At 45.0% G+C, this 15180-nt stretch overlaps 1 non-coding gene across 1 annotated transcript; it reads right to left on the bottom strand.

Moving 5' to 3' along the window:
• Positions 1–4145: 4145 nt before the first annotated feature.
• TRNAV-GAC (transfer RNA valine (anticodon GAC)) lies at positions 4146–4218 on the bottom strand. The gene has a single exon. It is a non-coding gene; the product is annotated as a tRNA-Val (tRNA).
• Between the last annotated feature and the right edge of the window lie 10962 nt (positions 4219–15180).

Raw genomic sequence — 15180 nt, 5'->3', positions numbered from 1 at the left:
CTGGCCCCACAAGGAACCCGTGAGTCCTCTGTCACATTTAGGGACATGCTGTCATCAACATTCTCTCCTCTGCCAGACTGGGGCACGCTGAGGACTTTAAGAGGGCCTGGAACAGGCCTTACTAGTTTTATATTATCCTTAGCATCTATTCCAAGTTTTACCATATTTATTTAGTGAGTACCTGAATAAGCCATCTTTTAAACTCTTATCCCTGATTAAAATCATCTTACAGCAGAGAAGAGAGAAAAAAATTAACCAAGCTTTTCCAAATCTCATCCAAAGTCTTGTCAGTTTCTTTGTGAACGTGTAGCTCCGTCTCCCTTGCAGCGCCTCGCCCTGCGCCGTCCCTCTCCCGGAGGCTGACGTGCAAGGCCCGGGCTGATTCCCCAACCTGTAATAAAGTGTATGTATAAAGATAGTGGTGTTGTTATACAATTTAATTAGTACATCATTCAGACATTTGGACCAATGCCTGGCTCCTTTTTTTGAGTGTTCATTTAGCTTTTAGAGTCTAACTCCCACGTGAAATAAACAAAAAGGCTAATTGCTTTTGGATTTTAGCACTGGGCGAAATACCTGGATTCATTATGTGAGTCGTATTTTAGAGGTGGATTAAGGGTTCTGCTGGTGAATGAAAAATTCCAAGATGACAGCTGTAATCCTTAAAGCAAGGCAATCGGAAGGTTTGGGATCCCAGAGGCTGCGTAGGACTCCATCTGACACGTTCCTAGTTTTCATAGCAGCGTAAAGTGTTTGCACACTGATGAGAACATTGTCTTGGGATGGTAGGATTTTATAACTCATCGATCTGTAACAGCGGTGTGCTGGTCAGTGTTTAAGAACCTGCTCTCTAGGAATAAAGGAAAAGTCCTGACATGTAGTTTCACCAGTTTCCAGGGTGTAAAGAATCCATACTGGCTGATTTCCAACTACTAATGAGGAGGTGGGAAGAGATGCAGACCCTTGTCAGCCCATGTGAGCTGCCTGCCTGCCTGTGGTCAAGTCGGAGGTAAGTCTGGGGCTCAGCCTAGAGTTGGTTTTCCAGGAGCTTCTGCACGATGTCTGGTGTGTGTGTGGTGGTGAGGTGGGAACACATCTGGGACCAGTAAAGGGTATGTCCCTGTCCAACCCCTGGGAGAGTGGGGGAGGCGGGTGAAAGAACGTTCCATCTTGCATTTTCAAGTGTGCTCGGGGCGGTTTGGTACAGGGACATGTGCATGGCCTTCATTGCCCGATAGACTGTTTACTGTCACCAATTTTCCACATCCTTTTAATGGAGGACTGGTTGGGGAACCTAGAGAGTGTAACTGGATTTGAAAGCATTTGGCGCAGGGCATGGCCCTCAGGAGATGGCACTCGCTATTAACTGGGGACTGGGGAGGTGCCCCAAATAGGACAGAAGATGGGACTTACCCTCGTCCGGTGCTCCTTGCCCCTTTTGTGAGCCGTGAGGGTTCTGCTTGATGCTGGAGGATAGAAAATTCAGGCCTGGGCCCTGCACGTCGGGGCTGGCTGCCTGCAGGAGGTCTCTGTGGAGTGGGGTTCGGGTTAGTCCCAGAACCTGCCTCTCCCTCTCTCTCCCTCTCTCTCTCATTTCCAGTGACAGAAGCTGCATGATTACTAGACTCCAATCAGAGTTTTGGCCTCCAGCTGTCCGGCAGCAGGTGTGCAGACCACCTGGGGCAAATAAGAGCTTCTCCAGGGCTCCTCCAGGCACGGCAGGCCCTCCGGGAGGCTAGAAGTTTGAGTCAGCCGCGGGAGCAGCACTGCCGTCTGGCAGCTTCCCTAACAATTGATTGCAGCATGTGAATGAAGAGTGAAGTCAGGGCCACACCTAAAGTCGCAGAGAGAATGCGTGAAAACGACAGTAACTGGTATGGTTTCTCTTTCCTCAGGTGCCAGGCATCGTGCGGAGCCCCCTACCGCCATTATTCATGTAATCCTCACGGTACCTCGATGAAGTGGGGCTTCTAGCTCAAGATCACACTGTGGGGTTGGTGCTGGGATGCAAATCTGGATGATTTGTCACCTTAGTCCCAGCTGTTAGCCCTATATTTTACCATCTGTCTAAACCTGAAAGATGGACATTATGACTCATATGCCCAATGAACACTGCACAGGCACAATCCATGCATGGCCTTGCATCCTTCATCCAGCTCGCTGGTCCTCAAAGTGCCCCTCTTGGCTCCTGCTCCCAGAGGGAATTCAGATAACACCTCCTTCACTCCGTCTGACCACGTCCTACCAAGCCAGTTAAGTTCCATGACCCCCTCTCACTCTCATGTTACCTTGATGGATTATCCCTGTCATCAGTTTCCTAAGGGTGTCCACGAATCTGAGTCCCAAAACTTCCAAAACCCAGTGCTGCCTATGATGGAAGGCGCCCAGAGTTCAAGTGGATGATTTTCTTGCCAAACACCCAATGGAGTTAGCGAGTGCTTGCAGAAAAGATTGTAACTGAGAAAAACCTAAAGCTTCTGTGGGTGAGAACAACTGATGTGTGTTTTGCATGTGGGGAGGGTCAGGAATTGCTGGGGGGCAGAGGGCAATGTAGCAGGCAGCCTCTCAAACAGCCCCCAACGACCTTCATGTCCTGCTATTTTTGCCCTTCTGTAATCTCCTCTCCCTGCGGGTGAGCTGGACCTACTGACTCGCTCCCAACCAGTATGAGCCTGCAGAAGTGATGAGATGTCACTTCTGAGGTAGGATTATACAAGAACTGCCTTCCGGGTGCGGCCTGCATCCTCAGAGCCTCCACAATGGACTTGCTGGGGCCGGGTCACTGGTGCTGAGCGAGACAATGTGTCCCACCGCAGCCCTGTGCCGGGGACACTCCCACCGCAGCCCTGTGCCGGGGACACCCCCACAGGGCTTGACTGATGCTGTCAGCACCCGGCGTGGTACCACAGCAACGTTCTTGGTCCCCTGGAGGCCAGGAGTGCTGGGGCATTAACATCCCCAGTAAGAGTCTCCAGCCAACCATGGATGAGAGTTGGTGATAAATACTCCAGTTCCTTGCACGCTGGGCAGGGCGTTTTGAGACGTGTTATATACTGCTTCCCTAGACAACCTTGCCCACTTTGGTAACCGTCACACGAAGCCACCCTGGACTGGCTTCTTTCCCCTCATGCTGACTTCTTCACATCCTACCTATCTGCTTCCTGGGGTCACTTCCCAAATAACTATTAGCACTCAAATCCTTTTGAGTGCATACCTCTGGGGATCCCAACCTGAGACAGTATTTACTGTTGTCTGTGGTCCGGGCTCCCAGTTGAGGATCAGCATGCCAGCTAAGCTAGTCCAATGGAACTCAGTTATGGGGAATTTTTTTTTTGAATTATTGGGGACAAAAATTTTTTCATTACTCCACAGAATATGAGGCTGGAGATGCTATAGCCTCAACATGGAAAGACCAGCCAAAGAAATAAAGTCAACACAAAGACTAGAAAAGTAGAGTGAGGAGCTGTGTCCTGCACATGGGCCAATAAATGTGCTTATGTCAATTAAGAATTATTTCTAATTAACTTTGAGAACTTCCTATGTACTGAGCACTGTGCAATCTCTTTACTAAACTGTTGCCCTGTTTCCCAGCTGTCTGATTTCACTGCTGCCTCAGCTTTGAGGTGCTGGTGGAAAAGTACACCAGTTCAGCCCACCAGCCTTGCCTCAGAAGTAGGGGCACCTGGGGACTCCAGCCCCGCCTCCAGACACAGAGCAGACCCTGCGTGTTCTCATGGGGAGCGAGATGGCCCTGGAAGGACAGGGTGTCCCCCGCAAAGATTCAGTGCAAGGGACAAGTCTCGGCACTTGGAATTGCGAGATGAGTCTGGTGGCCCTCCTGCTAACCAGCTACAGATGGAGCAGGTCATTAAAACTCTGTGAGAATTGAGTTTTTCATCTGGGAAGTGAAGGGGTGAGAGGCAAAACCAGCTTTTCTCAACATGTGTTCTGTAGAAACAATGACTTCTCTTGACGTCTTTTGAAATAAAATCCCTTATTTAAGTAAATGTGGGAAATGCTCCTTACCAAAGCTTCCTCTGATAGATTCATAATACATACCTACACTTTAAGGACTAGAAGATTTGCACTAAATAAATCTTTTAACGTTGTTTAACCCAGTGTTTTCCACACTTTTTCTCCCTTAGTGGAGGTACTAGGGATTGAACCCAGGAACTCATGCATGTCAAGCACGTACTCTACCGCTGAGCTATACCCTCCCCACCTCCCACACTATTTTGGACCACAGAATTCCTTCTGAGCACAGCATCTATGACTACCCCACACAATTACTATTTGAAAAAACGGGGATTCCTGGACTAATAGCCAGAGGACTTTCCAGGGCTGGCTTCTGAATCACTGGAACACTTGTAAATAGAGGCAAGAGAAGGGTGCACGGTAGTGTGAGCAGGGCGAGAATCTGTGGAAGAACAGTTATTGGAAGGGAATGAAAACAAAATTTAAGGGCAGACTCCACAGGTGCACTTTGTCATTCTGACTTTCCCAGCAGCGTCCTGCTCCTAAGACCAGCAGGGAGGCTTTTGGTCACTTTGTATGGATGTTGGGGAGAAGCAGCTGCAGAGCAGTGGTTCTCAGTGCAGAGCCCGGGACCCATGCTCTCCCTCCCCACTTTGACCAGCAGAGATGCAGACGTGCTGTCTGCGTGTTTCTTGGGCTCTGTTGTTACTAGCATTCCAAGACTTGAGTCTTCAAAAGCCTGGTGAACATCCTTTGTCTTTGGTAGCCTCCAATCCATTCTCTCCCACACTGCACTTTCCATCTTGGTAGTAACCCTTCTATTTTCTTTGGGGAAAACTTTCCCCGACGTCAAGCCATGTGCTCAGCCTCACTCCCCAGCTACAGGGCCATCACATGACCTAGTCTTGGCCAATCAGCACAGTTCATTTGAGGATCAGCATGCCAGCTAAGCTAGTCCAATGGAACTCAGTTATGGGGAATTTTTTTTTTTTGAATTATTGGGGACAAAAATTTTTTCATTACTCCACAGAATATGAGGCTGGAGATGCTATAGCCTCAACCTGGAAAGACCAGCCAAAGAAATAAAGTCAACACAAAGGCTAGAAAAGTAGAGCGAGGAGCTGTGTCCTGCACATGGGCCAATAAATGTGCTTATGTCAATTAAGAATTATTTCTAATTAACAACCTAGAGTTAAAATAAAAGGTGGAGTGAGTATTGGGATTTTGCCTTTGATGAAGATTGGTCTCTGGCTTAATGAGGTATAAACATGAGGCAACTCCTCAGATTTCTTCAAGTAACTAGAGACCTGTTGTTCCTCTGATCAGGGCTCAGTGCAAGTCTCAAAATTAAAAGAGACAGAGAGAAAAAGGGAGAAGAGAACTTCCCATGGGACAGCTTTCCACTGTGCAGGATATGAAGTCCTAAAACTCAGCACTTTTACTCTTTTTGGTCCTATCTCAGTTCAGGGCTCCTCTGGCAAAGTACTACAGACGGGGCAGTTTATGAAGAACAGATTTATTTGCCACCATTCTGGAAGCTGGACATCCAAGATGAGGGTGCCAGCATGGTTGGGTTCCGGCCCGGGCCCCCTTCTGGGCTGCAGATCGCCAACTTCTCATTGCGTCAAGTGACGGAAAAGAGCGAGCTAGCTCTTTGACCTCTTCTTATAAGGACACTAATTCCTTTCACGGAAGCCCCACCCTCATGACCTAATTACCCCCCAAAAGGCCCCACCTCTTAATACCACCATCACATTGGGGATTAGGTATCAATGTATGAATTCTGGGGGGGACACATTCAGTCCTTAAGAGTAACTCTTCTTCTTGGCAGGTTAAGCAAGATAGTTCCAGCTGATTTGTAAAACTCTAGCTCTATGAAAAGATCAGGAAAAAATTGGTGTGATATCTTCTTCTGAAATTATTTCTTCTTTGTTTCTCATTAAGCCTCTCTTCCTTTCCTCATCCACTCCTCTGCCCTTTTATTTTGTTGATGTTGCTTACTGTGTGACTTGCACCTTCAAACTTGATCACAAATAGAATCTGTTAGGCATTTAAAAGACATCCCTTCCAATGGAGAGATGCTGACTATCTGTTTGTCTGAAACCAGCTGTCTTCTACATTTTACAGCCATTGATTCAATCGTCCTTGTGGATTTTACTGCTTGTCATACAACAGCACAATTATTTCACATTCTATTGAAAGAGAATTTGACACTTTACCCTGGATTATTCATACTACTTAGCAGGGTTTTCACATACAGGAATACTCTGCCTGATTGCAGCAGGTTGTGGATATGCGATCATTCAATTTCAGTATAAACAAAAGCGACTGAATGGTTTTAGCCACAAGATTCGTCTCTTGACCAGAGTCTGGCAGGACCTTTTACAATACTTTAAACAAGCTGTTCCATGATCATTATTAGATGATTGTAATGCAACTGGCTACATTAAAAAAGAATATGTTAGAATCCGGCTTTTCCCAGCTTGGCTTCTGCAGGTCTCCTTAGTCCATGAGGCTCTGGTGCTGAGAGGGGAAGAGGAGCCGGGGGCTTGGCTGTCTCCAGGGCTCCTTGGCCGTGCAAACTATTAATTGTAGAGTCTAGATGGCGGGTACATGGAGTGCATCCTTTACAATTCTTTCAACATTTAAATATGTTTGAAAATACTGATAATAAAATGTTCCATCAGGCAGCCAGCTGGAGCCTCCATGGCCCTTGGGGTCCAGCAGCCTGGATTATGGACTAGAATTTTCCCTAATTTAACACATAATCCAAAGTGTTTGTCTCTATATCACCAGCACATACATGTTAGTCCCTTTCTTCATCTCTCTCAAGGTCAACATGAAGTGAACTTGACCAAGGTCAGTTTGGCGCAGGTATCCGGCAGGTTGCTCTTCAACTTCCCGTCTCTTTCTAGATAATGGCTCAACATTCAAGGTCCTCCTGAACCTGCCCTTCTGGTGTCTCCAACCTCACTCCATTCCCCTCGCCCTGGACCCCAGTCGTGTCATGAGGGGCCATGGACTTCAGGCTGCTTTGTGCTCTTGGCCCCAGATGTCTGGTGTTCCTTTTCATCTTTCAGTATGTCCAGCATGAAGCCCTTCTTGACCTCAAGTCAGGTGCACTGGCTGACCCCTCCTCTGTGTCAACAGATTTTCACAGCAACTCTAGTTTAATTAATTAATGAATTAATTCAAATGCTATAAGCATCTCTTTCTTTAAACTGTCAGCTCCTGTGGAGGGCTATGTCTCGTTTACCTCTGTAACACCTAGCACAATACCTGAACTGTACGGGAGCTCAGAAAATCTTTGTTGGATAAATGAATGCAGTGGAGAACTAACACTACTGAAAGTTCACATTAGAAAGAAATCACCATGACAATGTTCTGTGTCTTGATGGGGGTTTTCCTTTGACAGGCACGTACATTTTAAGTGTACTTAAAATTCATGCAATTCACCCTATGTAAATTTCACCTAGAAAAAAAAAGTATTGTAAATAAACCCTGAACTCCAGTTAATGATAGGCATGAGGAGGTATTCAGGAGTATAGTATACTGATGTTCGCAACTTACTGTGAAATGCACCAAAAAAAAAAAAAAAGATGAACTGATAAATGGATAAATACGTAGATAAGTGGATAACAAATACAGCAAACTGTTCATTGTAGAGTCTAGATGTGGTGTACCCTTTACAATTCTTTCAGCTTTTCTATATGTTTGAAAATACTCATAGTAAAACATTGGAAATAAATCATCAAAGGAGGTATTTATTGTTTACAGAGTGAAGAAACCCCAGGTATACTTCTGGAGCAATATTGCATCAAAAGACGGCTCAAAACCTTAAGAGCTACTTGGCCACAGCAATCCTTTGAAAAGCCCCTGTGCACGCTTAGTCCTCTACACCCGGAACTCCCAGCAGCCTCTTAGTCTCCTACCCACAAAACCCATTTTTTGTCCTTCACGGCATCATGGTCTCTCCCTCCTGCCTTCTGTGTAAGGAGCAGCCCCTCTGGCAGGTGCTTATGGACATACCCTGTTCCCATGATGAGACATCTTTTTACTTCTTCATTTTTTCTTGAAAATCTGTTTAGTTTTGGCCCTTGCCTTTTGTCTTAGAGAATCAAAGAGAAGGAAGGAATTAAGTATAAAATACTGGAAGCTCTGGACTGGAGTTACAAAAAGGGAAGTTGAGAGACTCCCACATGAAAAATTTTTACTAGAGGGAGTGAATTCTCCTCAAAAATAGAAGTGAGGAAAGTGAAGACAACAAATGCTTTCTTTGGAAAAGGAATATGGCTTCTTTAATCAACATTTCTTCTTCCTCCTATTTTATTATTGGCAGAAAATACCATTATAAAAAATAAAAAGTATGACACCTCTTTCCCTTAAAACATCTGAAATACATGCATTTGGCTGTCATCGGGCAGCAATATTTTGAAAAAAATTAGGTGGCAACAGAATGCATCCTTTCCATGCCCATAAACCTCAAGGAAGCACTCTTTCAGCCTCCAGTCAGTATTTAATCAGCACACCATAACTTTTATGGGGCTGAAATGAAATGCTTCTGAGACACTAAATTTTAAGTGTTGCTGTAAACTTTGGTCATCTGAGTTTGATTTACATATGATGGCCGCATCCGCAGTGACGATGGGGATAATGACGATTGTTGGTGTGGATCATCTGGGAAAACACATTTCCAGAGACGTACCCATCACCATAGCCTCCACCTGCCCGGTGCTTTTAGCACATTGGACAGGGTGTAAGTGGCAAAGATGAATCACAACTATCTATCAAAAAACAAGGGTAATTTACACAAATTTTAAGGTAACATCAGTGTATTAGTTAAAAAGCTTTTATTTGCGAGTAACATATGAGTGTAAACAACAAAGAAAATGTATTAATTGATTTAACTAAAAAGGCTAGGTTTAGGTAAGATCGAACCTAAGGTTTCATGATGTCATCAGGGCCCTGGCTTCATTTCTTTGCAATTCTCTTTATTTTGGCTTCATTCTCAAGTGGGTTTGCTTTGTGGTAGCAAGATGGCTGGAGGAGTTTCAGACTTCCTATTTCCACAGGAGGAGAGAAAGCCCTGGACTCAGAAATGCTAATCAAAGTCCTGAAATTTATTCTGATTGGGCTCCCTGAGGTCACAGGTCACACACCTGATGAGTCAGTATGGCCAGGTGGATGGGAGGTGATGATTTGCTCAGGCTAAGTCATGTGCTCCGCCCTTGAAGCCAGAGAGGAGAGTTGGCTTCTTTGGAGCCACATGAATCCCCACATGAAGAAAAGACACACGGAAGGAGTGGATGTTGAAGAAGTTACTCCAAATGTCCATTACAAATGATCAACTTCCTCCCTAGGACCTCATTGAAATCAAGTTTCTACAATGAAAATCAAGTGATGAAGATTGACCTCACTTCCCCAGCGATGCAAAAACAGATGTCAGATATGCTGAAGATAAGAAAAGACTTACTGGAAACAGGGAATGCTTTTTGATACCCCAATGTGGCAGACTGGTGCCTTGTTTGTGTCTATTTTTCTCCCCAGAATGAACTTGACATCTACCTATTGTGTCTCTGCTGGTTCATTTGGCAGAGTTCACAGGTCAGTGTATCCAGAGCAGTGTAAGTACAGGAAGTCAGGGGGATGTAGAAGGAGGGAGAGGAGCCGTTAACATGTGTCAAAGTGTGTCTGGGAGAGAAGTAACATTTACTGAGTACCTATGGCAGCAGGCCAACTGGACAGTTATGAGTATTGTTGATTCCTTCCCCCCCCCTTTTTTTTTTAACAGGAAATACTACAAGTAAAGGATTGAAAATGGAAGAGAGAGAAATGTGCTGCAAAAGGTAAAAATGTTCAAGGAAAAGATAAGGAAAGGAGAAATCCCTTACCTGGGAAAGAACAGAGATGGTGTTAGACCAGGACTCAAAAAAGACATGCCTAGTTTGGACTGCCTTTAATGTGGGCTTTCCATGCTCTAAACCACACAAAAAGCAGAGCAATGTTGTGAAAAGATCACTGGGCTGGAAACCAGGCAAGCTGAGTTGGCCCTGCCTGGACCATTGCTACAAATGTGACCCTGAACAGGATGCTCACCTCTTTGCCTTGAAGGGCAATATTCCTTCTCTGAGACTATGAATTCCTGAAGGAGAAAACATAGTCCAGAGGGAGGAAGAGAAATGAAGAAAACAAGGGTTCACTACCTGGACGATCATGGGACACTTAGTGAAGAAATTTTGCTGAAGGTGACCAGTGAGTAGGAAATTTCTTTTGATCTATTAACACCTATCTGTTTATCTATTGGTCTACCTAGCTAGCTAGCTAGCTACATATCATCTCTATTCCTTTCTGGATTTTGCAAGAGTTGAGGACACATTTCAAAACCCATATAATAAAATAGTGAAATACACATTAGAAATTTGGGTGAGGGATGTATAAATTAGAAACATGATGTGGATATGTGAGCTAAAAGACCCAACTCAGTTTCCACAATTGAGCTGTAAGTTTGGCTCTGAGTTTTCTGGCAGATAAAGAAAAAAAGAAAAAAAATCACCTGTTTTATAATTTTCAATATCTATGAACATTACAAATACTAGCTCCCTGGGAGATGGGGGAACTAACCTTTATATAGAAATAGGTTCCAAAAGGGTGTGGAGGAACAGAAGGAAGGAGTGTTGAGTGGAAGAACTTTGCAGCTCCCCACGACAGAAGAAAAGAACTGAATGAGCAGAGTAAAAGCTGTGTTTCTGTAAAGCTTAGCTCAGAAAGCAGGAGCACAGGGTAGGGGTGGGAGGAGGCTGGCCGGCCTAGAGTTGACCTTCCTGTTGGCATGTCTCCTGGATGGGGCATGGTAAGTTGGCTCCTTGAGGAGCCTCTCGCCCTGGGGCGGGGGGGGTCCTGTGGACTCCACTCTCTTGGGGTAGTCCTAAGAAGGATGTGCAAAGACCTGACCTAGCCTTGGAAAGGAGATGAAAGTTTCCTTCTTCCTACAGAAATCTCTACAACTTTGTGATCTGATTTTTATTCATATGTATTATATTATAGCCACAATCTAACGTACCCATGTATGTTCTCTTTTTGTGTGTGGGTGGAGCATGGAATGAGATAAAAAAGAGTAGACTCATTATATAAGTAGTATACAGTAGCAAGAGAGCAGCATAATATTCTAAAATTTCATACAGCATTAGAGCCAAGTCTTTGGTATGTATTTAATTTTCTCAGACTGGCAGTGTGCTGAGGTTCAGGGACTGTGTGTATGGCAGAGCAGGCATCAAAGGAAGTTAGAATTCTATTATTTCCCTATGTTTTTCTGTTATTTCTTTGGATTGATGTTATGTACAATTGAACATCAATTAGTATATTTGTTAAATGTATTTTTAATTATGTTATCTTCCTTCTCTTAATTTTATCTTAATCTTAATTTTTTATTAAGCTTTTAAATCATGATAACCACTGGCTTTTCCTCTTAGATATGTATGAACATTAATGTTAGACATTGTGTATTTATTACTATTTGGTAGAGGGAAAACTAAAGTCATCATAATATTTTGTTCATCAGTAGAGAGAACAAATTAAGAATCAAAAATATACAGTCATACCCTGAGTGACAAATGCATTAGGATCAGGGCATCAGTATAAAAATCAATCATGTAGAAAAATTTTAGAATAGCCAGTTTTTATTTTTTTCTAAGTAGCAGGCACTTTGTATGCACTGCAGTATTTAATACAGTAACTCTTTGTAGAGTGTATTACTATCCTCCTTTCAAACTGTGAAAGTAGGTGTAACCAGGTTAATGGCTCATATTGAAATTCAGGTCTGGTTCTGAGACCCAACCTCCTCTATGGCATCACACCACCTCCCGTTTAAACGGTAAGAAGTCATGTGCGAGCGTTCAAGTCACCTGGCCTCAGTGCTCAGTGCCCTTGAATCCGGCAGAGTAGGCCAGGCTTTCCCATGGCATGTTGTGGTGTCAATCATCCCCCAAATCCCTGTGGTTTGAAACAACTCAGGACCATTTGTTGCTGATGCTGGGGGTGATATGAATTCTACTTCACGTTGTCCTCCTTCCAGGATCCAGCTGACAGCACAGCCTTTCTCTGGACGACTGCCAATCATTAAAAAAACATTGTTTACTTATTTATTTATTTTTTAATAGTGCAAATAGAAAATCAGTTTTTTTTAATTGACATATATGTACTCTTCATTGTTTCTAAGAACAGTTTAGAGCTTTAGCTTTTTAAACTTACACAGTTATCCAAGGAATAAAGCCAACCACAAAATAAGAGTCAACAGAATGCAGTAATCCAATCATAAAGGACTTACACATATTCAGGAAATCAATCATCTAAGTTATAAATAATAAGTAGTTCATTTGTGTCCTTTTTTTTTTTTTTTTGGACTACCAATCTTTAGGACAAAAGTAAAGGAGAGCATTAGGGGATGGACCCTGGCTCTTCAAGTTTCCATCTGGAAGGGATACATCACCTCAGTCACATGTCATTGGCTAAAGCCAATCATTTGCCACATCGGGCTCCATGGTGGGAAGGAAGGGCAATTCTGCCACGTGCCTTCCAGCAGAGCCCCACATACCCCGCCCCCTTCCCCAGATTGCCTTCTGGATGAAATACACATGCACCGTCAAACTTCTGTTCATGCATTGTGACCTTGGGCAGCACATAGAGCTGGATGGCTTTGGGCAAAGGATTTAATAATTCCACATAATACTGCAGGGTTTTTGTGAAGATTCAAAGAGAAAATGGCCTTTCTTCTTCCTGTGTACACTTTTCCAGAAACAGAATTGAGGACATACTGTATGTATAATTTCACATTCTGCTTTTAAAGTTAAACATTATTTCATAAACATTTCCCCAAGTTATTATAAACTCCTTGTAGGAATCCTTATTATATTAGAATAATATTACAGGACACATTCTAAAGTTGAGATATACATTTCTCTATAAAGGGCATTTTGCATTTGTAAGATGTCCCCAATTTTCAGTGGCTCCTTATCATCCAAATAGGTGCCACTTCATTAAAGGAAGACGCAGAAGCCCCGGCTGGCATGGCCCCCAACCGTCCCCTGGTGAGATGAATCAAACTTCCCACCGAGGACGACAAGCTCCGGCACACACTCGCTTCTCCAAATAAAGGTTCGGGGGGCCTTCTCCCCAGAGAACACCGAGCACATGGTGCTGCTTTGTAGGTCAAGGAGAAAGCCCCAAGGTATGTTAAAAAATTGCAGTTAGCAAAGGAAATGGATGAATGGAAACTGCTGCCTAGAATACACTTGGTCACTGCAGCAGAAACATTGGTGACCTGGTAAGGGCCAGAGAGAGGATGATCCTCTGTCCTCACAGGTGCAGAGGATCGTGGAGGGGAGAGAGGACGTTGACACGTTTCACTTCTCTGGCCATGTTGTGGGCCATCGATCTGGGGGCTCCTAAGAGCTGGGCCCATAAAAGAAAACCCAAACTTTCTGTTAGTGCTTTCCATTTTTTAATTTTTAAAATTTTAATAAGTTTAATTTTTTTAAATGGAGGTACTGGGGCTTGAACTCAGGACCTTGTGCATGCTAAGCATGCACTCTACCACTGAACTACACCCTCCACCCTCATCAATGCTTTTTAAAAATTTATTAATTCTCTGGCCTTAATTGCACCCCTCCCCCTCACCTTTCTGACAGGAGGAGGAGGAGAGAAGAATTGAAGAGCTGGAGGGGAGGTAAATACCCTTCCATTCATCCATTGGTTGTTTCGTTCCCTCACTCACTCGGGAAGCATTTATCAGCTGGTCCTGTGCTGGGGGGAGGTGGCGATGACGCAGACATCATCCCTGACCTCAGCTGTTCACTGTCTGGAGGGGATCACACAAGCAGCTGACACTCACTGCAAAGTGATGGAGCCCGTTACTGGGCGCTGTGGGAACACAGAAAAGGGGCACTTTGATCCGCTTGGCATTACCAGGCAGGCCTTCAGGGAGGTGGCTGTTAGACTAAGACTTGAAGGAACGGAGGCTGTGAGTGGTCCCTGTGACAGCCCTTGGCTGCCTCTCCACCTGCAGGGGACCCCTGGTTTCCTGGTCCACTAAGGGGAAGGCGATCCCACATCTGGGCTTGAGGGAAGGGGTGTGAACTGAAGATAGGTGAACACCTTGAGCTGGAACAGCGTGGGCGGCTGGCCGGGGAGCAGGCACTTTAAACCATTAGGCTCAATTGCACCACGTTTAGGGCCGACAGGGGTTTACAAGAGTCTTCCAAAAGGTTTGAGATGTTCTTGAGATGAAAACAAAAAAACTGCAGAATCACAGTGAACGTCTGCTGAACTCAGGATTATACATTTATCCACAATTTATAGAAAATGGTACATTTATAAGTAACTGCTACAGTGCACCGTCATAGCCCCCTTCCACTGCACCCACTCAGCTGAGCCATGAAGCTGTGATGAGGCTGCGCGCTTGACCCCAGGCCGCTTTTCAAATGCCAGAAGCAGCAGTGGCCCAGGGGGCTCCAGACCAGGGCTGGAGCCCAGCTCTCCAGGCCATGACTAGGTGACCTGGGGCAACTACGCACCTCTCTGAAGACTCAGTTTTCTCTTTGGACTAGCAGGGATAAAGCCTCTGCCTTTTAAGGTGGTTGTGAAGCAACCAAGTAACAGATGGGGATGTACTTTGTAGTACAAATGGGAGCCGTCCTGCCCAGCCCCGACTCCAGCCCTGACTCGGCAGGCAGGCGGTTTGGCTCACGGCCGGCCTGATGGATGCCCAGGCCTCCCTGTCCACAGTTCCATCTCCCCTAATGTGGAGGAGGCAACTCGGGGGACAGTTATTCTGGACTCAATCCTGACCGAGGGGGGAGGATGGGTTGGTGTTGTGGAATAGATACATAGGGCTTTCCAGTTCACAAAGTGTTTCCCATGCATCATTTCACTTGGTTCTTCCAACAACCCAATGAGGAAATTAAGGTTTGCTCGTAATCGTACAGCCCTGAGCTGAGAGGCCAGGACTGCAACACAACCTTCCACAACTTGTGCTTGTTCCCAAGTGACCTAGCTCCCTGGGAGCCCATCAAAGGGGAGGAAATATCCAGACAAGGCCATGGATTGAGGAAAACCATCCATCAGCCTACAGGTCCAGGAACTGATAGGTTATTTTCTTTCTGATGGGGGCATGGAGAAGGGAGGGAGGTGGGGAGCAGTGTTGATGACATG

The sequence above is a fragment of the Camelus bactrianus genome, chromosome 1 (assembly GCF_048773025.1).
Source record: "Camelus bactrianus isolate YW-2024 breed Bactrian camel chromosome 1, ASM4877302v1, whole genome shotgun sequence".
Classification (NCBI taxonomy): domain Eukaryota; kingdom Metazoa; phylum Chordata; class Mammalia; order Artiodactyla; family Camelidae; genus Camelus; species Camelus bactrianus.
Note: the sequence above shows the minus strand (reverse complement) of the source record. Positions and strands in the feature narration are given on the sequence as shown.